The following is a 25565-nucleotide window of genomic DNA, read 5'->3' as shown; positions in this document are numbered from 1 at the left end:
CTTCCAAGTTGCTGTCAGAATTAGTGGGAGAAAAAAGTAGATACTTACCCCAGCCCCCAGTGGCTTGTGCGGGGCGGGGGGGGGGGAGGTTTCTATCTGGGAAATGACATGGGAGAAAAAGTTTAGACCCTCTCAGTATCTGTCTCAACTAGCTCAGCTATGGCTGGGGAGAGTGAGGATTTAACAGAATAACACAAAAGTGAATAAAAGTGACCTATCTTCTGCAGCTGCTTTTACAGAAAAGTAACTACGTGCCAAGTCCTCATTCCAGATCTCCTACATCTTGTCTAGATATTTCCATACTAGTTACAGGGGTATGAAAGATGGAAATAAAGTAGAATGCTTACAGTTTTGTATACATGCAAACATTCTACAATGTATTGTCGAAGGCTTTCACGACCGGATTCAACTGGTTGTGGTGGGTTTTCCAGACTGTGTGGCCGTGGTCTGGTGGACCTTGTTCCTAACATTTCGCCTGCATCTGTGGCTGGCATCTTCAGAGGTGTATCACAGAGGGAAGTCTGTTACACCCTGTGTCCAGTGAGAAGGGAATGTTTTAGTGGGGTATAAATGGTTCCCCACCTGGGGACATGACAATTTATACTCCACAAAACATTCCCTTCCCACTGGACACAGTGTGTAACAGAATTCCCTCTGTGATACACCTCTGAAGATGCCAACCATCTGAAGGTGAAATATTAGGAACTAAAGTCATCCTGAACCCATGGCTGACCTAACTTTCCAGGAAACCACCTACAAGACATTCTCACAGGTTTCCGAGGAGATGCTCCCAGAATCAGGTTGATGTCCCAGAGGGAAGCAGGAGCCCACAATGAGCCAGGAAAAGCAGAGAAAACACTATGTATACTACAATTCCTGCTATCAGAAGCTGAACAGCATGCCTTGAATGCACTATACACATATGTATTGTATTGTGATGCAATTAAGAATTTAGAAAATTCAGGGGACATTTTAGAAAACATCTGTCTCATTTGGCAGCTGGGCAAACCTGAGACTGAGAGATGACAAGCCAAAAAACATCAATAAAATCAAAACATGATGCATAACCATCCCTTTATACAGTTCCTTTTCCCTCTCTTCACCTCTTTCTGGCACACGCATAGAAAGAGGTAGAGCACACAAAAATAATATTGAACAAATAAAGTAATATGGAGAAACCATAATACATATAGTGGACACCGTGGGGGAGATACATCTGTCCACAAATGGTTTTGGGATATAATAGGTGCAGAGAAACAATTGTATACAGCCACAGGGCATAATATGTGTATTGTGGACATAGAGAGAAACATGCCTTCACGAGGGTACACAGAATGTGATAAATATGGAAAAAGGGACACAGCATGTTCAAGATTGAGAATAAGGCATGTACGGAAAAGACAGAACTTGCTACACTATGTCTGCCCCATTACCACTCCTGCCAAGCCCTTGGAGAGTGATTAACACAGTCAAAAGTAAGGCACTTTTAAATACCATTGATTTCAGCAGGAGAGTTAAAAATTCCTAACACCCTGGGAGGCACAGAAAAGGTATGTATCAGACAAAAAATGCTTCAAGTGCATGCTTAAATCTCTCCCACTTAAAGTCATTGGGGAAAATGCTCAAATACTAAGAGGGAAGGCAGCATAGTATAGCCTGGTCTCATCAGAATTCAGAAGCTAAGTAGGATCAGTACTTGGAAGGAAGGCAATCAAGGAAGACTTGGGCAGAGGAAGGCAATGGCAAACCACTTCTGCTTGTCATTTGCCTTAAAAGTCCCTTGCAGGCTTGCCATAAAGCAGCTGCAACATGACAGTGCTTTACACACTTTGGCCCATTCCGCACATGCAAAATAATGCGTTTTCAAACCACTTTCACAACTGTTTGCAAGTGGATTTTGCCATTCCGCACAGCTTCAAAGAGCACTGAAAGCAGTTTGAAAGTGCATTATTCTGCATGTGCGGAATGAGCCATACTCATTCTCCTTTACCAGCATTCAGATCTGAACATGAGATTAGGTTTTGCTAGCTTAATCAGGTGACATGGTGGCAACCTCTGTCATTTGTTTTTTCTAACTTAAAAGCAAGTTGAAGAAAGCCCAGAGTCTGATGTGGATAAGGTTGCCATAGTTTTGACACTGGCTTTATACTTCTGCTTCTTCACTAATAGCTTTGCTGTTTGGCATCATTGTAGTACATTTTCAGTTGAGATTTTGGTCCTCGGTGATGTTTCCTGTGGCATTTCCCTCAGTGTTTTTCCATGCATCTTGTAGTCCCTCCCATAACTTCAAATATTCATGTAGTCATGAAAGATTTCAGCTACAGAACAACAGCCAAGTAGCAGTCCCATGGTACAATTAATGGCTTTTTCCCTTTAAAAAGCATACACCATCTGTTTGTGTCCGTTGAACATGATGTTCTGGTTGCAAAGTCTTGCAAAATGGTTGAGTTGTTGGCTCTTGGAGAGCTGCTTTCCAGATTCTGGCTGCCTCCATGCTTTATGAAGCTTGACTTAGGAGATTTTTTCCTTGCAGCATCCTTTTACAACCTACTGACTCATATGTTTTCAAACGTATCACCTTTTTTTGCTCCTGCTCTGCACCATTTACCTATATTTCCATTCCCTTATTTTATTTGGCACACCCACCTTGATTTTGCAATCTCGTCTTACTTTCGAAACTTGGCAGATTCTGAGGGTCTTTTCCAAGATGAATGCAAGAATTTGTACTGATCACAATGCCTCCGGTACCAAGCACTGGTCTCTGATTACAACCTCTGTTTGCCCTCCAAAACTGCAAACCTTGCTCAGGGACTAGAGACTGACTTCAAATATCAGCTGCCTTTCTCACAGAAAAGTTATGTCTCTTAAAATTCTCATTTCTTTTTGGAACACAGTGCTTTTCAAATCATGTTATCATACTCCCACCCCCCTCCATCAGGTTTCCAAGGGAGAAATACTGGAAAAAATGACTACCTTTTGTTGCTTTTCTATCTCTTTCTCATGAGAGAACAGAGGGGTTGTTTGCTTTCATTGGTTCACCTATCTTACTGGACAGTTTAAGCTCTTCAGAAATATGTTAGTGTTTCTTTCTGTATTTTTGCTCCTTGTTGATTGTTGCTCCAACATGGAGCTCCTGCTGCACTCCAACATGGAGCCCCAACTGCAGCTAGAGTTGCTAAGCCCCCTGCAGCCACAGACGGGAGATGGGGTGGGGGTAGGATTGCCAGATCCAGGTTGGAAAACTTCCGGTGATTTGGGGATACAACCTTTATGGAGTACAATGACATAAGAGTCCCACTATCCCAAGCATCCATTTTCTCCAAAGAGGAACAGTAATTCTGGAGAGGAGCTGTAATTCTGACGGATCCCCAGGTCCCACCTGGAAACCAGCAGCCCTAACTGCATCTGGGACTTCTACAGAACATTGGTCCTTCTCACACAACACAAATACAACATGTTGAGGCTAAAAAAATAACCTGTGTCCTGACAGAGCTCTGTACAGCTTTTTCCCCAAAGCAAGGTGACCATGTCTTATTCCAGCCTCCAAGTGATTTCTTTGGATGCTGGATTTTTGCAATCTTTTCTTCCCCAAGATGTGGTCACTCTGTTTTCTCTAGCCTATGCAGAGAAAGGAAGCATTTCTTTTTTTCTACCTTAGTTACTTTCAGTTTTTTTCTGCCTGCCATTTTCTCCTGCTGGAATCCCCCCATGCTGCCCGCCATTTGCTGACGTTTTCCTGGGAGGCTTCCTCAGCTGGGAGCATGGCTTTCCAACTTTTCAGTGATTAAAGCGCATGAATGAGCTCAGTTTTCCCTGCTGATTTTGGCAATTTCCAGTGGGAGAAAATGGCAGGCAGGAGAAGTCATCCCCATGAAGTCCTATTATGGTTGTGCAGAAAAGACCATTGCTGTCCTGTCACCCCCCCCCCCCCCCCCCGCCCCACCTGCCGATCCTCTTGGCTCTGCTGTGACTTCCTTTAAACTTGATTGGTTGATCTTTCCAAAAAGATAATACCCAAAGCAGGTTAGGGAAAGTGTAGAAGGGAAAATGCAGATTTTCGTACATATCTGCCTATACCCTGTGCCAAGTCTGGTGCCATTGTCCCCTGCTACCCATTATTCCCTGAAACCTAGAGGGCTTTTAACCAGTTTTTTTTAAAAAATATTGGTAGTAAATATAAAGTTGTCATGTTAAATCATGAAAGCAAAGTAATTATTAGTGGGGATTAGAAATAATTGGTGAGATGACAAATAATGACAAAGAGATTGCCAGCTGTGGAGGCCCTGTGCTGCTTCTAAGCCAGAGTATCTGCTTGCCTGGGTGATGAGTCTTTATGGGAAAATGAGGCTGTCATAGTGGCTGATCCCACAGAAGCTGAACTCCTGGAATGTTCTACAGTTAACTAGGTCCTCTGACTACCAGGAGCTATCCTAAAAGATCAGAAATCTAGATGGCCAATTCACGGAAGCCAGGATCAGAGACTGGGACTGTTAACTCACTGAGATCATCAGAGACCCACAGTCATTTTGGGAAACTTTGGTTGCCAAGCATGGTCTGGCAACTGGCAGGAGAGTGAGAAGGTGGAACCAACTGATATCTGTGATGCAGTTTCTAGAATGACCCAGAAATTATGCCATCACACTGGCAGCCACAATGTAGCACTCACCCCAAATTCTATGGAGAGCCAGATGGTTGTTCCCTCTGTGATGAATCACTTCTGGGTCATGCTAGAAGTTGCATCACCACACAGGGATGATGATCGTAGCACCACTGTTTTGCTGAACAGTTTCCTCCTGATGCCCAGCTGAGCAGTGTCAGGCAGCAGAAATGAGTGGTGGATGGGAGATCTCTCTCAATAAGTGGGAACATTGTAAGCCTACCTGGAGTGGAGAAAGGATGGATAGAAACTCAGTTCAGAGCGTGAAGGGCATGTATGGCACCCCAGAATGCTGGTCAGGATCCTGCTGTTACTGCCTGTAGACTTCAGGCTCCTCTATAGCTACAGGCACTACCTCCTTTAGGTAACCTCAGTTTGATTCTGGATGTGGTGGGATGAGCAGTTCTGCAAAGTAGTAGTGGCTGGACCAGAGGGCCTTGACCCAAGCAGGACACTGCAAAGGCAATGAGATTAAAATGGTGAATTAACCACTGTAGAAGCGCTAACTAGTATAATGTATAATATGCACAAAAGTAGTGAAGAGGAAAGTAGTATGCACCCTCAGATTAGCTTCTGCGAGATTCTTTTGATTCCCTTATATAATAGGTCCTATTCATTTTAACTACTCCGAACATTCTTGGAATGGCATCACTACCTGCTCCATTTCCACACTTCCTGCAGTGTCAGCCACCTAGTTCTTGACTTGCCATTTCCCAATTTCACTTAATTTCATTGGTCAAGTTGCCTTTGCATTAACACAAGCAGAAAGCAATAGATATTTTTGTATTATTGGATATAGTATTCACAAACGTTTGAAGAGCAGCAAGCAAATGTAACAAAATATTGCATTTTGTGTGTGGAATTTGGTCTAGTTTCCTAATATATAGGCAGATAAAGAGTTTTGGGAAACTCAGTAGGATTGGTTCAGTGGAAGACTACCTGAGGACCCTATATGTAAAGGAAGAGTGATTGATATAAGTTAAAAGTATAAGCATCCATTTTTGTCTTAGTGTGGCTTCATGTGACATAGTTGTAATTCTTGATTCCAGTGCAGTTAGTAATTTTTTATATTCTAATCAGCTTGACTGATACTTAGTCTGAAACAATATTCAATGTGGAAAGAAATGATTATCAATCTGTGAGAAAAATTACATGTAGGGTTGGAAAGGCAGGGTTGAAACTGTGGATAAGAGCATGGAATTAGTGACCTGATACCTGGAATTCTAGTAGGGCCAGGGAATCTTTCTTTCTAATACGTTGTGTATGGTAGTAAGCTTGTCAATATGAGATCTAACAAGTCTACTAGGACTTCACATTTTTTGTGATAGTGAGTCAATTCACAAACCCATGTAAGTTGAGAGTAAAGGATAAAATTTGTTAAAAATGAATAAATAACTAATAACAGCTATTTGGATGACTCTTCTTAAGTTAGAAACATGGGCCCCTTCCGCACACGCAAAATACCGGTAATGCGTCACAACTGTTTGCAAGTGGATTTTGCTATTCCGCACAGCTTTAAAGAGCACTGAAAGCAGTTTGAAAGTGCATTATTCTGCATGTGCGGAATGAGCCAAAGTCTCTGCACCAGCCCAGCTTTGCCTGTTCTTCAGAAAGTTTGATGTATGATCTTATACCCACAGTGTGTGGAGGCATAAGGTTAATGATATATATAGTGAATTCTCTTTCCCTATATTTCAAATGGCAGTCTAATTTGATGAGTGATAAGTGTGACGAGTGGATTGGCTTTCCACTAGTTCTATTTAAATCCATAAATTGCCCTTCTGGATCCAGCACCAACTGTTTCTTAATTGATAATAAAAATAGATACACATACTAGAAGGTCCTTTGCTTTCCTGACTATAAGAGAAACAGTGTGAGTTGTTCACTGTATGCTGCTGATAGGTAAAAAACCAGTTTCTTTTCTGGCGGGAATAAATTTACAGAACCTCTCTTTGAAACCTTGTGCAAGTGACGGCTTTTTCACAGGAGTGCTTGTTTCTTTGATTCTGAAGAGATGTAAGTTATGCTCAAGGACCCGCTTCCCATAATCAGCTCAATGTGAGAACTTCTGTTCCTGCAGAACTCCTTTTGCATTACATGACACAATAATATAGTATGTATATAGAAGAAACAAGTAGGGATAAGTCCACATCTGAAAGTCTGCGGGTGTCCCTGAACTCCTGGAAACTGCAAGATCAGTGGAAGCAGGCGCAGCCTGCCGGAGAGGCCTTCCTGGGCTAGTTCTAAGATTATGTGTCAAAAAACGGACCGGAAAAATTATACAAGACACACGTATGCTGCTAAAGTGGCATTCAATGTATTACCCTCTTATATTTCTAATCATACATAAAATACAAGTGCAACAATGCTTATTTATATTTCTATTCCAAGTGGACTTCCTTGGAAGGAGCACAGGGATTTTCTCGTTTCCATTCATAAATTTCTAGTTCTAAGATTACCCAGCATGTCTTTTTCGGAAGGCAAGGTTAGCCCTTCCTTCTTGTGCCAGTAGAAGAGATGATAGGATCCAACCCCTTATAACAGATTTACACATTATTGTACTATTTGCAGTAAAGCCCATTGTGCAAACAATACAACAGGCTCTAGAAAAATAATATTTGCAAGGCAAGAGATATGAACAGGTCATATCTACAGGATATGGCAACTGGCACAAACACTGAAAATGTGCACACACCCCCAAACATCCCATTTTGCCAAGGAGGGGCAGCAGAGTGCCTGTAAGATGGGGAGAGTTCTCTCCATCTTCACAGGCAACCCCCATTTGCAAAGCTGGATCCTAGCTTTGCAAAGGGATGAAACCAGGCAGCAGGGTGCCTATGAAGAGGCACCCCCCTTGCAAAGTTGGATCCCAGCTTTGCAAAAGGGGTAGTTAGTGGGATGCCTGTGAAGATGGAGAGAGTCCTCCCCATCCTCATAGGTGCACTCCTCCCCCATTTGCAAAGCTGACTTTGCAAAGGATGGGAAACAGTAAGGTGCCTATGAAGGTGGGGAAAGTTCTCATCTCCATAGCCACTGCCCACACATTTGGAAAGCTGAATCCCACCTTTGCAAGGGTGGGGAGCCAGCAGGGTGCCTGTGAAGATGGGATACCTGTTGTGTTAACAAATACAGTGGGCAAGTAGGAACCTGCAAGTGGAGACTTGAGATGTCATTACTCCCATCTTTTTCTTCGGTTCTCCCCTTCTTCTCTGCCTCTCACTCTCCATCCTGCCATTCCTTCTTTTCCCTATTTTTGCTCCACTACCTCAACTCTCTTTCTAGCCCCCTAACCAAGCTCTCTTTCTGCACAAACTCCCCCAGTTCAGTTTTTAACTTTCCACCCCCCTACCCCAGCTCTCTCTGTTTGTCCACTTATTTCAGCTCTCTTTCTCACTTCCTATCCCACCTTTCTATTCCCTGTGTTCTGCCACCCTTTCTGGCCACCTACCCTAGCTCTCTTTCTTCCTCTTCATGTCTCTCCCCAGCATTCATTCTCTTTCTGTCCCAATTTCAACTCTCTCCATCTTCCACCCACCACCCAGTATATCAGCAAGTTTGATTCTGTTCTTCTGATTGTTTAATGCTGCTGCTTTGAACAGAGAAACGATTCTACTAGGTAAATATATATTTAGATATCCTAAAGCCTTTTTGTGAACTTATAAAATTGTAGCAACGCTCTTTCTTATGGACTCTAGTATAACCTGGCTTATTCTGTGAGTTTTATGAAAAAAGAGCTATAAAGCTACTTATGAGCAGTAGTTTGGGGATAATTAGTATTTTACTGTAACTCAAATGTTCTGTAAAACTAGGAAATATACTGTGCTAAAACACTTCAAATTACTTTAATTCTCTGCTATAAACATGATTGACTATTAGGAGGTAGTGAGTAAATATAGACATTTCATAACAAAATGACACACTGCTGAATCCGTTAAGACATTTTAAAAACGCAATGTGATTAACTACTGTATAACTAGGACTTCATGTATTATGTACTAAAAATATAATCCAACTTCTGCACCACCAATAACTGGATTTTAATGTTAATGTTTTTAATGTTGCAGGTAATAAATGTAAATAGAACAGAAAAGAATAGAATAGAATTTTTTCCAAGTTGCTTTAATAATCATCTAAGAATTAGGGTTAGTATTCCTAGGGATGGTGTTAGTGATTCTGGGCCCTTGGGTAAAGGCCAACTATGCCCCCCACACCCCCTGTTTTATCCCTTATTCCAAGGATCTTAAAAAATCAATCTTAAGTCTGGGATAAACTTAGGTGGGATGACATGTTAAATGAGTAGAATATAGAGCATGGCAGGTTTGGGAGATAAAAGCACCCATACATTAACAAAACCCAGTCATTCAGCTTTTGATACAGCTGTTTGGTAGCTGTTGACATGTTAATAGATCTTTCTGCTGGTTACCTGGAAATCTCCACACAGTTGATTTATTTATTTATTTATTTATTTATTTATTTATTTATTTTATTGGACTTTTATACCGCCCCATCCCCGAAGGGCTCTGATTGCCAACCCTATGGAAGAGGGGGGAACACTGTACACATCCTTGAAAGGAGGGTAGGATAAAAATATTGGTGCCAACTTCAAGATGTTAACAATCCAAACAAGCATCTGTATGGCTAATGGTACTGTTGTACTAGTGTCTCTAATATTTAATACACACTTAAACAATCAGCAATCAGCTTTTATATTGTGTTAAACTTAACATCATAAATAATATGTACACAAGCTTATTACTGTGTGATAATTTACAGAAAGATTTCTAAACCAAATAGTCCCTCTACAGAGGGCTGACAGCAACAAATTAACATGAACAATATGCACATGGGCTGTCATTCGAAACTTTCACAGTGGCCCCTTATCCAGTGTAATATTAAGAAATACTTATTGTCAAAACACATTTCAGAAACAATATAATAGCACTAAAAAATGAACAGAATGAAACCTACTTGTAATCTTCCAAACAATCCTTTTCCAAAAAGGCTACCAAAACCCCCTTAAGGTTCTTTTATACACTGCTGTATAAGAACTGGCTCTCCTATAAACCAAAAATACAGAAAGACTGTATCACTTGTAGGAGTTTGCTATCGTAGAAACACTCCTAAAAGAAAATCTACAGGTATTTTCCAACCCAGAGCAGGCAACCTTAGATAAAAAGGAGGTGTGGACAGAATCCTTTGCCCAAGTTCCTGGAGTAACTAAGGCTGCCCTAGACACACTTGCATAGACAATTATTAAAACAGTTTAGATAAAATTCAGGTGATGGCTGCAAAAAATTGAGTATATATCATTGTGGTGCTAGAAGCTGAAATGAACAAACTGTAGTTACTGTGCCACCTGTACTATACTAGCGGGAGATCTTCAGGGGCCACCTGGATGATTGCAACCATACCCTATATGTTAAGTATTGGGGAAGGATTAAGCAGTGAGAGAGCTTACCTTGTGTTCCGTATGTTCAACAAATTCTGCTGTGAAATCTTTCTGTCACAAACACTTCCCTTTTCCAAATCCTCTATAAATGCCAGAAAACCTGAAGGAGGTCTCATTTCCTTCTGAACTTTCAGGAATGCTGTAAGCCTATCTTACTGCATCTGGATTTTCCAAAGTCCAGTTCAAAATAAAGAACCACCCCAAAATAAAGAACCACATATTCACTGCATGGACTGGAAGACTTGTGAGGGGATGAACAGGTTCCTAGGGCCAGCCAAAATGAAACAAGGAGCCAAACAGAGACCTTGTATGGAGAGACCTTTCAAACTGGGTACTCCTGTTTCTTAGTGACTAGATTGTATTTGTCTGAATGGTAAGCTTTTCACTCACTATTTCTGTGAAGTTCTGATTTTTGTGTTATTCAAAAATCAGTTGAGCAAGCAAGCATATTTCCTCCACCCCTTCCAAAATTATTAGGAACCAAAATTCGAGTAATTGGGTGTGCCTCCAACAATCTGCCTACATTGCAGAGAGGGATTTCTACTATTTCCTTCTAGCTGCAGCCCACTTTGCTCTCATCTGCCTCACCAAGTATACAAATGGTTTTATAGGCTGTTGGAAATTGAGAATGTGATGTAGAATACACCTCAAATTCCCTGGAATGCACAAAGCAAATAAATCAACACAGAATCAATTTCTTGACAAAAGTCTCTGTGTTAGTCATTCAGCATTCCCTATCCTATTAAGCTAAAAGCTTATTGTAGACTCTGTCTTTCCACTTGATCACCTCATCAGTAAATCACTGGGCCAACTGTTCATTTTAATGCACATGTCTTCTCTCAAGCTCTCCATGCATTATTATTTATAGAACAGGAACTGCAGATAAGGACCTTCCCGCCCTCTCAGCTCTATGCCCAAGTAGCTAATTAGTTCATGCCAATGATTCCCACAACCTTTTTACCTGGAGCTTGTTTTCTTTTTCTGGAGGAAAATTTCAGTCATACACCCAAAACGATGCCGTCATTTTTATTTCAGACAGCTTGTAGTAGCAATAAGTAGAGAACTTACAGACAGGGGAGAAGCACAGTTAACATTATCTCACCCAATTCCAGTGTTGCTCCTACCCAGTTGAACAAAGATGGAACTGTGGTCTCTGAACAGCAGAAATGAGGTTCCCATGCCTACAGTCTCTTGAAGATCTCTTGCTATTACAGTTGATCTTCAGGGGACCAAGACCAGTTCCCCTGGAGAAAATGGTTGATATGTAGGGAGGTCTCAATGGCATTATACTCTGATGAGGTCCTTTTCTTCCCCAACCCCACCCTCCCCAGGCTCCACCCCCAAAATGTCCCAATCCAGAGTTAGCAATCCTATGCATTTGCCCCCGCCCCCCCAGTATAAAATAATATCAGGATGCTCTTATTTCCTTCCTCAAAATAACACTGCCCATATTTGGGGAAAGGAAGCATCAGTACTTCATAGATGCCTTACCTTTTCAAGATACAACTAGACCTTTGCCCAGCACATTTATATGCTAAGTGCAATCTGGGAATCACTGGTCTGTTTAGTAGCATTTAAACTGTAACTACGTATATTAAAGTGGTGAAGCGTGATTAACAAAAACAAATTCTTCTTTATCCTTTGATAACCATTTTGGCGTGGAGAATACATTACAACACAGGTGTCAAACTCGCAGCCCTCCAGATGTTATGGACTACAGTTCCCATCATCCGCTGCCAGCATGAGCTGAGAGTTTGACACTTATGCATTACAGGGATGATTACCTCATTCATTCATTCATTCATTCATTCATTCATTCATTCATTCATTCATTCATTCATTCATTCATTCATTCATTCATTTAGATTTAATATCTCACCCTCCCTGGCCAGTGGCCAGACTCAGGACAGTTAACACACATGCTTAAAAAATGATAAAATTAATAAATTAATTAGTAGTTAAAATGTTTAAATCCTCCAATACATATTACATATGCAGTTGGTGATTTAATCATAGTTACCTACATACATTCCAACACTGACTGCAAAACTAAAAACAACAGGTGAGAGAAGAGGGATACAAATTCGGGGGTGAAGATGTTATTATTTAGGACCAGCTACATCAGTTGTATGCCTGGTGGAACATTTCGGTCTTACAGGCCCTACGGAATTGATTTATAGCCCACAGGGCCCTGATACCCATCAGGAGTGAGTTCTATCAAACAGGAGCCAGGCCCAAAAAGGCCCTACTTCTGGTGGCACTCAGCCAAATGACCCTGGGGCTGGTGACCAACAGTAGATTACCAAAGAGGACCAAGGGTCCTCTGTGAGCGATGTGGGGAGATGCAGTCCCAAAGGTACAAAATATGGTCCCATTTTTCCAAAACCCAGAGAGATAGTCACTTCATAATAATATTTGAGTAACGAAGTTTGCTGACTCAAAGTGGCAACCTAAAATTGCTCCTGAAATTGCAATGTACCATGCTGCTCTACCCTCACATGCACAGTGAAGCTTTTTTTTTTTGCATGCTACTACAAATCCATACTATTTTAACATTTGTAGTTCTGGCCACACCTTGGGTAAGAAGAAGGGAAGGGAAACGGAGTGTGCTGATCTCTTTCTTATTCTTCTTAGCTACAAAATGGTTGAAAATGCTACTTTTCAAACATTCCTGACAGTAGGATGAAGCCTTAGCATGTACAGTTTGTATATGCATGTAGGTAGAGGGTGAGGCCAATGTACTGGATTCTTATGTGCTTGCATACACAGCCCTGTACCCACTGTGTGATGTCACTGTGTCATGTATACAGGGCTTCCCTACTGCTCACGTCACAAGTTATAAGCTTGTAAAATGAGTGCCCTGGAAGAAGGAGGAAGGAGGAAGGAGAAGAAGAAGAAGAAGAAGAGGAGGAGGAGGAGGAGGAGGAGGAGTTTGGATTTATATCCCCCCTTTCTCTCCTGCAGGAGACTCAAAGGGGCTTACAATCTCCTTGCCCTTCCCCCCTCACAACAAACATCCTGTGAGGTAGGTGGGGATGAGAAAGCTCCAAAAAGCTGTGACTAGCCCAAGGTCACCCAGCTGGCATGTGTGGGAGTGCACAGGCTAATCTGAATTCCCCAGATAAGCCTCCACAGCTCAGGCGGCAGAGCTGGGAATCAAACCCGGTTCCTCCAGATTAGATACATGAGCTCTTAACCTCCTATGTCACTGCTGCTCCAGGAAGAGTGGGACCATAGAGTCCCACTGTACCCTGACCTTGGAATGTTCATTGGCAGTATATAATAATAATAATAATAATAATAATAATAATAATAATAATAATAATAATAATAATAATAATAATAATAATAATAATGGAATGACTCCATAAAGCCTACAAGCATAGAAGAGCATGGACAGAGAAATCTTTCTATGTGGTTGAGTGGAGAAAGTCATGTATATTTTAGCCTTTTTACATACATTCCAATTAACACACATAAGTTAGAAAGAAAGAACACTGCTGACTTGCAATCATATGCAGGGTTACTCCAGTCTAAAACCACTGAAATGAATGGGCTTAGACCGGAATAGCTAAAATCCCAAGGAGTTGGCATATATACTTCCTCCTGCATAAAACAAAGTTGTTTTCCATACAGCATAAATTAATGTCTCATATTAGCCCTGAATATGTAAGCTGGACTCATTTGTTAATTAGATTGTTATCCCACACTTCCTTCAAGGAGTATAGGGCAATGTACACAGTCCCAATTCATCATTTTTATTCTTATGGAAATTCTGTGAACTAGATTAAACTGACACACAGAGATAAAGCATATATAACTAACCCAAAGATACCCATTTGGTTTCATGGCAGCACAATCATTTGAAACCAGATTTCCTTGTTCCTAGTTCAGAACTGCAATTTCTACAATAGAAGGAGTCTCAGTTGTCAGTCTGAATAAAAAGGATCCAAGCTGACTTACTTCACAGAGTTAGTGTGATGATTAGAAGCATCTTCTGGTACAAGAAGTTATTAATAAGTAGATCAACACAGGGATATTCTTCCCAAACCTCAAGCAAAACCTGAGAATATTTGATTTACTCCAGGGAAATGAAATATTTAACTTCAGATTTACCTCTGATTGTTCACTGACCTATGCCTCACAGAGTTACCGGACCAGCAACATTTAGGTCTAGTGGTACCTTACAGACCCTTTAGGTCTAGTAGTAGCTTAGAGACCCTTAAGATTTTCCAAATATAAGCCTGTGACAATTGAAGCTTCCTTCCCTTTGGGATCTGATGAAGGGATTGTTGACTGCCAAAAGCTTATACCCCAAAAATCTTGTGAATCTCCAAGGTTCTGATGGACTTGAATCTAGCTTTTCTATTATAGACCAACATACTTTCTGAAATTTTTGGGACCAGTCTCCGAAAGGAGACTCCCCTTTCCACCCAGTAAGAATCTAAAATATGAAGAAGCCCTCAGTAGTATGGACCACTTATATCACAATTGTCTTCATAGTTGAGGTAATATAGTATTGAAAGAAGAGATGAATTACAATTTGATTTTGTTCCCATGGAATTAAGTAGAAAATTAATTCTGCTTGACCTTCTGGGCTTCAAGCCTATGAGAAGAAGAGTGGTCAGATACGGAATCACATAGCAAAATAGGTTGTGACTAACTGTGTTTTACTGGAATATGTTAAACAATAGGGAAAGGTAGCCTCACAAGCATGTGTGTTACTTTTTAAAAGTGCTATTGTCACAAACCCTTTGACAAAATTTCCATTAAAACCGGCAGAAGCTTGGCAGACTCAGATGCAGATTGCAGGACGCTCTTCCAAGGCAAGGCGTATGGATTATCTCTTGACTTATGCCAGCATGCATTACCAGTCCCTGCCAATGTGATTTCTGATTGTGAGAAGAAAATTAAGCCCTAAATCTCCAACGTTCTGAACATTATTTCAGAAGATGTATCATAGCCTTACCACTCTAGGAGATCACTGAATAAGTTTCAAACTTCATAAAGTTGTGGTTATACAGCATTAATGCCCTATCTACAGTAGTTAGAAAACCCTAGTGAAAAAGAATCATTTAAAAGATGTGATTAGTGTGCTTAGGAATAAATGGCTCAGACAAGTGCTGATGAGTAAATGTACAATGATGGCAACAAATGAAATGGGTTATACAAACCAAAAATATGAAATATCGTCCAGAGAAAGTTTAGTTTTTGTTGCTGGCATCCCAATTTAAAAAGAATGGTCAATAGATTTTTACAAGAAAGGATCTCTGCCTGAGACCCCAGAGAACTGCTGCCAGACAGAGTCGGCAGTACTGACTTTGATAGACCAATGGTACGACTAAGGAAGCTTCATGTTGTATGGCTGGCATGTGACTCAGTAGTAGACATCTGCTTTGAAAGATCTGTCTAAGAGAGCGGAAATGTTGTCGCTGTTCTCTATTCAGGGTGCGGTCATGACTCAATGGTAGAACATCTACTTTGTATGCTGAAGGTCACAGGTTCCAATTTCTGGCACTTCCAGCTAAAAGGATATGGTAGTAAGTGACCCGGAAGAACCACAATACTAACCTGGATAAACTAAAGTTCTGACTTAGTACAAGGTAGCTTCATATGTAGTCCCAAAGACAGACAGATTCCAAAATTCCAGCACAAAAAAAGCTATAATCTAATGCATAGTTACAAATAACATGAAGTGTCATGGGATATATTGACCCACACTACATATCCATACATTTCTAAGATTGCAAATTGCACCAAGCTCTGCTTCTTTACTGGCACAATTATCTAACAGAAAATTGTTTGGAAAACCATTACTAATTACTCTGATTTCTCTCAATTAATCATGAATTTCTAATTAGAGCAATTTTTATATCGATGGATTATATTCAGTCTCTGTTTTCTCTGGCAGTTATAGTGCACTTTCAAAGGATTACTTTTTGGGCCATGCCTAGAAGACAGATAGAATTCTTTTATGCTTGGGTTCTTTTGGCATGGTGTGTTATCTGCTCAATTCCCACCACTGTGTTTTGGGGTTTAATTGGGTAGAATGATGAGATCAACCTAAGAACCAGCAACTGGTTAATATAATCTGAGATTCTGTGTACTTGTATTTGCTATACACTAGCTGTCTGTCTGTTGAGGCATCTACATGTGTGTTAAAATTAGACACTCATAGGGAAATATGCAATCCAAAGGCCATCAAGTCCAACTATGAGTTGCAAGGTAGAGTTGTGCTCACATCTCTACAAAGCAGCACATCAAGGGTCTTAGGAAGGCGTTGCCTGGTTTGTATTGTCAAGTGTCCAAATCAAGATTTTAGGTGAAGCCACCAGCTCTTCAATAGTCTGGGGTAAAATTCTTTCTTTGTTTCATATTTTACAAATATTGATCTCTAGCCTAAGACCAAACAGAACCCATGGGATTTTTCAGAGGACAATTTTTATAAGCAAGCTGTGTTAACTAATAACCTGCAGTGCACTATGCTAGATTTTGACACCCCCTGAAAGGCATGGGACAATTTAAGCACCTGGAAATAGCTGAAAAACATACACACAGTCATTCAGCCCTGCAATGCACAGGAGTGCAGCCTTTGCCAATCTGCACATGAATTAAATGCACTTATATCTGCTAAAGTCAGTGATGCAAACATCCTTAACTCTGCACTGGACTGTGATGCTGATCATTGGTCTTAAAGTAAGACCAAACTGATACTGTAGGCATATGTTTTAAGAATTAACATAACCTTCATATGAAGGGGTTTTCTTTTGAAAGCAGTAATTAGCCAGTCTGATTAGGATCTGGGAGGCCCCAGTTTTGCATTCCCACCCTATGGGCAAAGCCTGCTGTATCCTTGGGCCTGCCACTCTCTCTCATCCTAACTTTCCTCAGACAATTGTTGCGAGAATAAAATGCAGGGGAGGAAAACAATGTAAGGAGCTTTAGGTTTCTCATTTAGGAAGAATGCTGGCGACAAATGAAGAAGGGAAACAAATGAACAAACGAATGAAATGAAATGAAAACAGGACAGAGCAGATTGACATCCTTTGAACCAGGGGTCCCCAAACTTTTTAAACAGGGGGCCAGTTCACTGTCCCTCAGACTGTTGGAGGGCCGGACTAAAAAAAACTATGAACAAATTCCTATGCACAAATGATTGTAAAATGTTTGATTTCACCTTTCAGCCTTTCTGTCATGGTCTATTTTTAGAACAGTGACCAAAGTATGTCAAGTTCAGGGTAGGCTCCAAATATTGTTGGGGAGGCTGTGGAATACCTTCCCCTGTAAAAAAAGGCAGAACTTTCCCAATGAAGCATTCCATCTAACCCAGGATCAGGTATCTTCCTGGGTTCTTTCCTCCCTAGCAGCCAGCGAGCGATTCACCAGCCTGGCTGATGCCAATGGGAGTGAGGCGGAACAGAAAGCCTGAGAGCAACACATGGAGTAGCCGAGAGGGAAGGGCGGAGCAGGCATTGCCACATGTAAGGTTTCCAACTCTGGGTCAGAAAATGCATGGAGATTTGGGGGTGCCATCATGTAACTGCAATCAACGGCCTTTGGGGCCAGTTCCTCCTCTCCCTCGAGCCCCCACTGCACATGAATGGAGCCATCACTGCCATGCCTGGCGGGCCAGATAAATGCCTTCAGGGGGCCACATTTGGCCCCCGGGCCGTAGTTTGGGGACCCCTGCTTTGAACTAAGTCACAGTGAAACTTGAATTATGCCTGTCATATTGAGAGTTGCAGCGAAGTTAGAAAGTCCGTGCCTTACTACTAGGACTCTGTCAAAGTGGTGGCTCAGACCTGTTGACAAGAAACAGGAGAGGTTTCACGTGATAAGCCCATGAGCGCTCTCTATCTCCTCCAGGCACATAAATCTGTGTCATGGTTTCAAGGAGCTGGCCTTGGGACAACCAAGCTCTCTCCATTGTCGGCTGTTACCATTAAAACACTTGTTTTGGCAGTCAAGTGAAATACAGAGATTCATTTCCCACCCTGCAGAAGCAAAGCATACAGTCCGCATATGACCTCTCTCCGAGTCTCCAAAGTCATAGACACGTTTTCTGGTCTTTAATCAACTCGATGAAGCCTGTTTATTAGACCAACTCCACAGAGCCACTCATGTTAGGGAATTGTTGAGGAAATTAAAATACATTAATTGCATTAGTCAACTCAACTCTCTCTTTTGTCCAGTGCATGATCCAGATGAAGTTCAGCCTCTCCAAATCCCATTGGCTTCAGCGGAAAGGTGAAGCGCTTTTAATTGAAACCAGCGGGGCTTGATTATGCTTATATTCAAAACCCACCTTCTCACACATACCAAGGCGGTTAGGAATGTGGTCTATATAAACAGGAATCAGCATTCCATATTCTGCGGCAAAGAGTTTGTGGCTTCTCTCCCCTCCCCTCCCCTCCCCTCCTATTATCTTTAACAGTTTCAAGTGATGGGAATCGAGATGCAAGAGTCTAGCAGAAACTTTCAGACCTCACACGCACATGGGGAGGAAAGGGGGTAGCCCCCCTCTCCCGCAGTGATCCCAAATGCTTATTTTAAAAAGGCAAACAACAAAGCAGTTAACTTACCTGACCCCACCTGTGAGCCGGGGGGGGGGGGGGGGGGAGGAAGAAAAGGCAACTGATGTAAGTTACAGGCGCGCTTGGGGTTGCCTGAAACTAAACCCGCCGCGGGCAGAGGAAACTTACAAGAAAAGAGGCGCAACTTGCCAAGGAGAGTCTGCGCTCAGCTGGCCGGGGGAGCGGTTGTGCAACTGCAGATGCGCCACTCGAGAGTTGCCCCCTCTCCGTCTCTCTTGGCTGGAAGAAGCAGCCGCGGAAACGAGCCAAAGAACCGCGGCGAGGCCAGCTCCGGACCTTCCTGCAGGCAGCGGCAGCCCCCCCCCCCCCCTCAGGCAGGTCTTCGGGGTCTTCCCGGAGTCTTCCCAGGCTTGGCTTCGCCTGCCTTCCCCGCTGGATTTATAGCTAAGGACGCGGCTGGCTGCACGGTTTGTTTCCCATCTCCCGCACTCCACCCGCCCCAGTCCCTCCCGGGAGACCCCTTCTGGCCATCGCCTCTCCCCCCGCCCTGTTTCCCCTCCCCAGCACATGATTCAGTCTGAACACCCGGGCGCGGCTCCCCCCATCCCCGGCCCTTCATCCAATGGCTCCTGATCGCCACTCGCGGGTCTCTCGTTGGTAGCCTCAGGCTAGGGTGTCTGTCGCAGCAGGGCGCGGATCCATCAGCCCAGGGTCATTTTTACGAAGTTGCATTTCATCTTTTGACCAACCACGCTGGGATCAGGGGAGTTCGCATCCTTCACCTCCAGAACTGGGGTGGGGGGAGGAGAAGGAGAAGAAGGGAAAGTTGGATGAAACTGGACCGAGAGAGAGAGAGAGAGAGGCACAGAGAGACCGCTCTTTGAAGCCCCAAACTTTGCAAAGTTTGGCGTCCCTGCTTTTAGGCTGGGTTGCTACAACTCGGTGGAGTTTGGTTCAAGTTGCAGGGGAGGCGACCCAGTCCTCCTTGAATGAAAAGCAGGGATTAAAAACAAAGCTAACAAAAACGAGCGAACGAAACCTCAGAGCTAGAAACTATAAACTGGTCCAATCAGGACCAGCAGAGCATCTCAAGAGAGCAAAGTTGTGGTTGAGCGGTAGAGCCAACACCCGAGCTCGCCCTTCCCCGTGGAATGTAACAGGCAGAGGATTTTGCTCCCTCTCTCTTTCCCAACCCATCCACAGCCCCTGAAGTTCCTAAATAAGGGGGGGGGGAGATGGGGGTGTCGCAAGTTGGGAACATCCACTTCCCTCCTTGATGCTCAAAGAAAGACTGAAGAAAATGCAACTGCTTGGAATGTGTATGTTCTTTTTTTTAAAAAAAGAATTTGGTCCAAACTTTTGGATCAAGTAATTAAGTTCAATAGGTAAAAGTATGAAGCTGACAACTGACAAAAGTGAGGAACTCCTACATTGACTGTAAATTTCCCTTGATTTGCCAAGGGTGTTTTTACAGACTCTAAGGTGTGCAAGGTTGAGATGTCTCAGTGGGACAGAAAGGAAAGTAATTTTAATGATTAAACAGAACCTCCATGTTTAGGAGCAATGTCCCCTGGAATTCCAGATGGGTTGCTACCTTTACATCCTCTTTGGCAACTGAATGACCTGAAGCACCAGCAGATGGCAGATGTTTAAACAGGACACTGGGCTATGGAATGATTCAGCAAGCCAGTTTTGATATTGTTTATTGTTATGAATGGGCATTCTAGTCATTCAAATTATAGACGTGGAAATGTCTGTTCACAAAATCTGTTCCTTTACTCTTATCCTTCTTTCTTATAAGGAACTGACAGAAGAAGTCCCCAAGCCAGCTTTTTCCCTGTAGCAAGATTTTTGCCTGGGACATGGACAATATATACTCCAAACATTCCCTTTTCTCTGTTATACAGACTTCCCTCTGTGATACACCTCTGAAGATGCCAGCCACAGATGCAGGCGAAACGTTAGGAACGAGATCCACCAGACCACGGCCACACAGCCCGGAAAACCCACCAGAACCCATTCCAGGCAAATTAATAAGTAGAGGTCATTTCCTGGCATCTTTTGACATTGTCTTGGCAAGTGTCGTTCAAGACAATGTTATAAAACCCCTCTTCCCATTCCACAAAGGCACTTATAACATGCATTGATTTAACCCCTGAGTCCCAACCTATTTGTGGAGATCTTCTAAATTATGTGCGACAACCTTTAACCAACTTCAGAAGAACCTATGAAGGCTGTGCAGACACTGGATACAGGGAACTTTATGCAACTTCACCAATCAGTGACAAAGACCACATGCAAAGCCTATGAATTGAATCTTAATAAGAAAATCATAAACATACAAGTACCCTTACATCTTCAGTGGTATATCACGGGCCCACACCATTTGATCACGTGGGAGGTGCTGGGTCCAGTCGGGTCCTTGTGGGACCTGGCCGGTGCCTGGCGGTGCCCTCCATGCTGCTCAGGTGGGCACCGTGGGCACAGGCCGGCTCCTGCACTTCCTGACCTCCCTGCTGACAGAGAGAACAGCTGCAGCACCTGCCTGAGCCACCTGCTGCAGAGCCCGGCTGGGCCGCAAGGAGGCGAGTGGCTCAGGTGAGCGCCTGATTCTGGGTCCTGCACTCCCTGGCCTCCCTGCAGGGAAGCTGGCTGTGGCCGCAGCACCTGCCTAAACTGCGAGTTGTTGAGCTTGAGTTGTTGAACCGCAGGCCAACTCCTGTCTGAGAGGGAGGCAGGTGCAGCCTCAGGAACCCACCTGAGCTGCAAGTTGTTGAGCTGCGGCTGCAGGCCGGCTCCTGCCTGAGAGCCGGCCTCCCTGTCAGCAGGGAGGCCCAGGAGGCAGGAGCTGGCCTCAAGCACTTGCCTGAGCTGAGAGCTCCAGCAGAGGCTGGCTCTCGGGCAAGAGTTGGCCTGTGGCCATGGCTCAGCAGCTCACAGCTCAGGCGGGCACCTGAGGCTGGCTCCTGCCCTCCTCAGCCTCCCTGTTTTCAGGGAGGCCGGCTCTCAGGCAGGAGCCAGCCTGCGGCTGCAGTGTCCACTTGAACTGCTCGCTGCGAGGCCTGACCCCGCCGGCTAAAGTATGTGGGGTGCAGGGGGCTCAGGGGTTGTAGGGGGGCACCCTAAGCAGGTATGCTGGGCACCATTCTCCCCCCCCCCGTATGCCTCTGCAGGAGAGGAAGGTCCTTAAATCACTATCCCCAAGCAAGAGTTTTACGACAGTTCCCCAGCATCCGTCTTCAAATCTGGTACCCTTCACTTCTTAACTCAGTGAAAGTATGAATGAGAGATTTATTAGCATAAAAACTCATTTACCCAAAACTTCAAACAATACTCACAACAGAATCTTCTGTCTCTAACAATCAATATTTTCCCAACTTCATGACCTTACTCAAGGCAGTGATGCACAATATAGTATCAACAATACCCAATTCTGCTCTTACACAGGCTGCAGAAAAAAGAACCCATGGCTGTATCTTTCTGGTCTGTGAAGGAACTGATTTTTCAGGGAATTTGATATTATTTTCCTTCAAGAAACTTGGTCACTAAAAGATAGGTAGGATACCACAGTGGATATCAAACCTTCTCTCTCCCAGACCCAAAATTAGCCCATAAAAGGCAGTATTGAGCAGAGTTATTCTTTTTTATTTCAGACTGTTTAGATTGTAAAATAATCTAACCAGATCCTTGTGATCCTTGGGCCCATGTGATTATCTTTCAGTTTCCACATATCTGCCTGCGGCTAATAAATGTGCGTTTACCTCCACGTCCTTTTTACCAGAAGGTCAGAGTGCATTGGAAGACTTTGTGCTCTTATATAGAAGATATATAGAAGAGTGCAAATTCCCCCATGCAGAATCTCTAATAGCAGGTGATTTCAACACCAAGATTGACAACAGTGACCTTTGTAGGGAAGGTCACGGGCCTTGATTCACTTGACATGCTTTTTGCTTCCTTTCAAGGCATTAGGCCATCCTGCAATTTTCATATAATAATGGAGGTTCTTTACTGATGGAATTGTGCATTACTCAAAATAAACTAAATGGTTCCAAGCTGGGATATGCTCCTGGTGAATTTACCTTCTGTTCTACAAGTGGTTGAGTGTCATTGACTGCCCACTGATTTCTCCAGGGCTAAAAAGGAGGTCTATTTTTCACATCAGTGTAAGAACTGACAGTGATCATCTGCCATTACAAATAACTATCTTGGGATAACACTGAAGAGTCAATATCCTCCTTTTCCACTCTAACATTTACCAGGAACCACCACTAATAATTAAATGGACGAGTAATCTGAATGTCAAGTTTGACCAGCTTGCCAACTCTTGGCATATAGAAACTCTGTATAACAAAGTTTCCAATGCAATGGAACCCTGTGATACCTGCTGCCTGTATGATTCTATCATTTTATTATCAGAGCTCTCCAGCCAACAGTGAAAGCAATCTGTCCTAATAAGGAGGAGCATATTCATGCCTGGTTTGATACCGACTGCCTTTCTTCTAAAACTCAACTTGGAGCCATTTTTGGCGAGTACCTTTGCAGTAGGAATCTGACCTTTTGAACATCTACTTTGCCCAGAGACGATTATTTCAAGCCAAGACATTAGAGAATAAAAAACAGCATGAAATAAACTGGAACAGTTTCGTAGAGGCTTCTAAGTTAGGAAATAACCGACGGTTTTGGGACTTAATTTCTTGGGAATTATATCATCGCAGAACTGGTAAATATTTTTTGCTGACCAGTTTTCATATCCAGACAGCCTCTGTCCTTGGCCGTTTCCGCACGGCCCCCCAGGCGCCCCCACGCCGGCAAGAATTCTGCCGGCGTAAGGCCGCTTGTTACGCAAGCGCGCGTGCGCTCCCAGGAGAGGCCGGCAGATCTATGGCAGGTGGCTCTGCATGGAGCCGCTTGTTCTTTCATCACGGCTGCAGCAGTTCGCCTCGCTCACGCTGCCCTCCGACCTCCAGGGGTCGGATGACATATGAGGGAGGGGCTTCCGAGGCCAGCAGGCCGCATGGACGGGGACAAGGTGAGTGGGAAAGGGAAGGGAAAACAAGGTGGTTCCCGGGCGGTGCTGTTTGTACTCCCAAGGCTGAAGTTTGAAGACGCTTGTTCCCTCAAAAACAACCCTTTGCAGTGGTTAGCTTTTAGGGCGGCCTGATGCCGCCCTGAGGGAGGGGAAGGGTATTAGGTCGGCGCTGCAAGCGCTTCAGCAGCGCCGGGCTTTCAGTGTGAACAAAGCTGCATGGGGTGGCGTTTTCACTGTAAGTCCGCCGTTTTTGGCCCATGCGGAAACGGCCCTTGTTCCTTGAAGGAGATAGAAACTGTTCAGCATGTGCTTTTGTGTGTTGCTTCTATGGAAACATTAGGAAAACTTTAATTCATCCTCTGAAACTCATATAGCCCCTCATCTGATTATAAAATTATGATCTGTTTATTAGCTGGTTTTAACCCAATTGTTACTAATAAAGTAGTTAAATTTCTTAGCTGTGTGATTAAAAGAACAACAGTGTTAGTTAAGCTGATTTTAAAGTTTTGTATTTAACTTTTATGCCAATAAAGGTTGGGGTGGTGATGATGATGATGATAACAATATCCCCAAGTCAGGAAGGAGACCAATAATAGTTATTGGGGGTGTGCAAAACAGAACAAAAAAGTTTTCACCCTCTGATGGACAACATCAACAACAATTCAGGGAGACAGATGAAGTGGTCAAACTTTATGTAGCTCACAGAATCACAAGAGAGAAGCACATGAATACTGTCATAACCTGCATTCTACCACTACAGCACTTTTTTTTGGAGTGTTTGAAATATTTCATGCATGTTATTTCAGCAGTTCTTGTAACACTAAAAAAGGATATTATTGCCCTCATATTGCAGGCTCGAGTCGAGACTCTGAGTCAATGGTTAAGGAACTGGGCATTTCCTCTCCTATTTTTCAAACCAGCAGCCCAGACCTAGGCATGTTTATTTGAAAGAATATAAACTGACTTGCTCAAAAGTAAGCTGCTTGCTTCTCAGTGTTGTAGGAATGTACTCAGAGTGTCCTGTCCTTATACTAGACATCTTTGAACCAGCCTTAATGATTTGAGGAAACGTAAAATAATGATGACGATTATGGGGGCGGTGAGTTAATGCGAGACACAATGTCTTAGTTCTGTGTCATTGTTTGAGCCAGAATGACATATGTTCCTCGGCAGCTGTTCATGTATATTCAATGGGAGTAGTCTGGAAGCATGTTAGATGCATCTGTTTGCTACTTCAGAAATTCAAATACAATTTAGGGCTCTTCTGGGGTGCATCACAGGTCTTCTAACATAGTAAATGAATGACTTGGAGACTTGAAAGTAGGTATTATGGATTTCATGCATTCTTATATTGCAGATCATGGGCTTCTGTCCCCCCCCTCCCCAAATGTTTTAGAAACTTTGGTGCCCTGGAAAACGGGAATACATTAAGGGTCGTTTTACACAAGATGAATTTCCTGCAAGCAGTGATTCAGTGAGCGATGAATACTTCTGTAAAACATAATGTTCATGTACTATTTTTCATTTAACAAGAAGGTAAATTATCTTATTTCTACCAGAACTATGTTGTGAAATCTGCAAAGAGGTCTCTCTCTGTTTAAGATGTGTTTGGTTTGGCAGATTCATTTTTAATGTATTAACAAGCTGACCACAAAAGTAATTTGTAATTATCAAAGACGTATTTATCTAGAGCAGAGGATGTAGTTGAGGTCCTTCTTGCCAGAGATATCAGTGGAATGAAGATAGGAATGTCAGTGCTCTTTTCTTTTAAAGACATTTGCATGATCAGCATTCTCATACTAAAGGCATGTTTAGTATATTGAAAGAGAGAGAAAGAAAGAAAAAGGGAAAATGGCATTAGAGTTCTCTTGCTTGCCTGGAAATTCTTTTGATCAT

General features: G+C 42.9%; 1 protein-coding gene across 4 annotated transcripts in view; it reads right to left on the bottom strand.

Annotated features, from left to right (window-relative positions):
- AGTR1 (angiotensin II receptor type 1) overlaps positions 1–19057 on the bottom strand; it is a 39657-nt gene extending 20600 nt beyond the window's left edge. Inside the window, exons 1-2 of one of the 4 annotated variants that reach the window (XM_048504894.1) lie at positions 18809–18929; positions 4881–5111 (exon numbers count right to left, since the gene is read on the bottom strand). The gene's annotated coding sequence lies outside the window, so the exon portion shown is untranslated. Of the gene's footprint in view, positions 1–4880; positions 5112–9625; positions 9711–18688; positions 18707–18808 lie in introns of those variants that run through there. The other 3 variants (XM_048504896.1, XM_048504895.1, XM_048504897.1) reach the window with 3 other exon arrangements.
- Between the last annotated feature and the right edge of the window lie 6508 nt (positions 19058–25565).

Source organism: Sphaerodactylus townsendi, linkage group LG08, assembly GCF_021028975.2.
Source record: "Sphaerodactylus townsendi isolate TG3544 linkage group LG08, MPM_Stown_v2.3, whole genome shotgun sequence".
Classification (NCBI taxonomy): Eukaryota; Metazoa; Chordata; class Lepidosauria; order Squamata; family Sphaerodactylidae; genus Sphaerodactylus; species Sphaerodactylus townsendi.
Note: the sequence above shows the minus strand (reverse complement) of the source record. Positions and strands in the feature narration are given on the sequence as shown.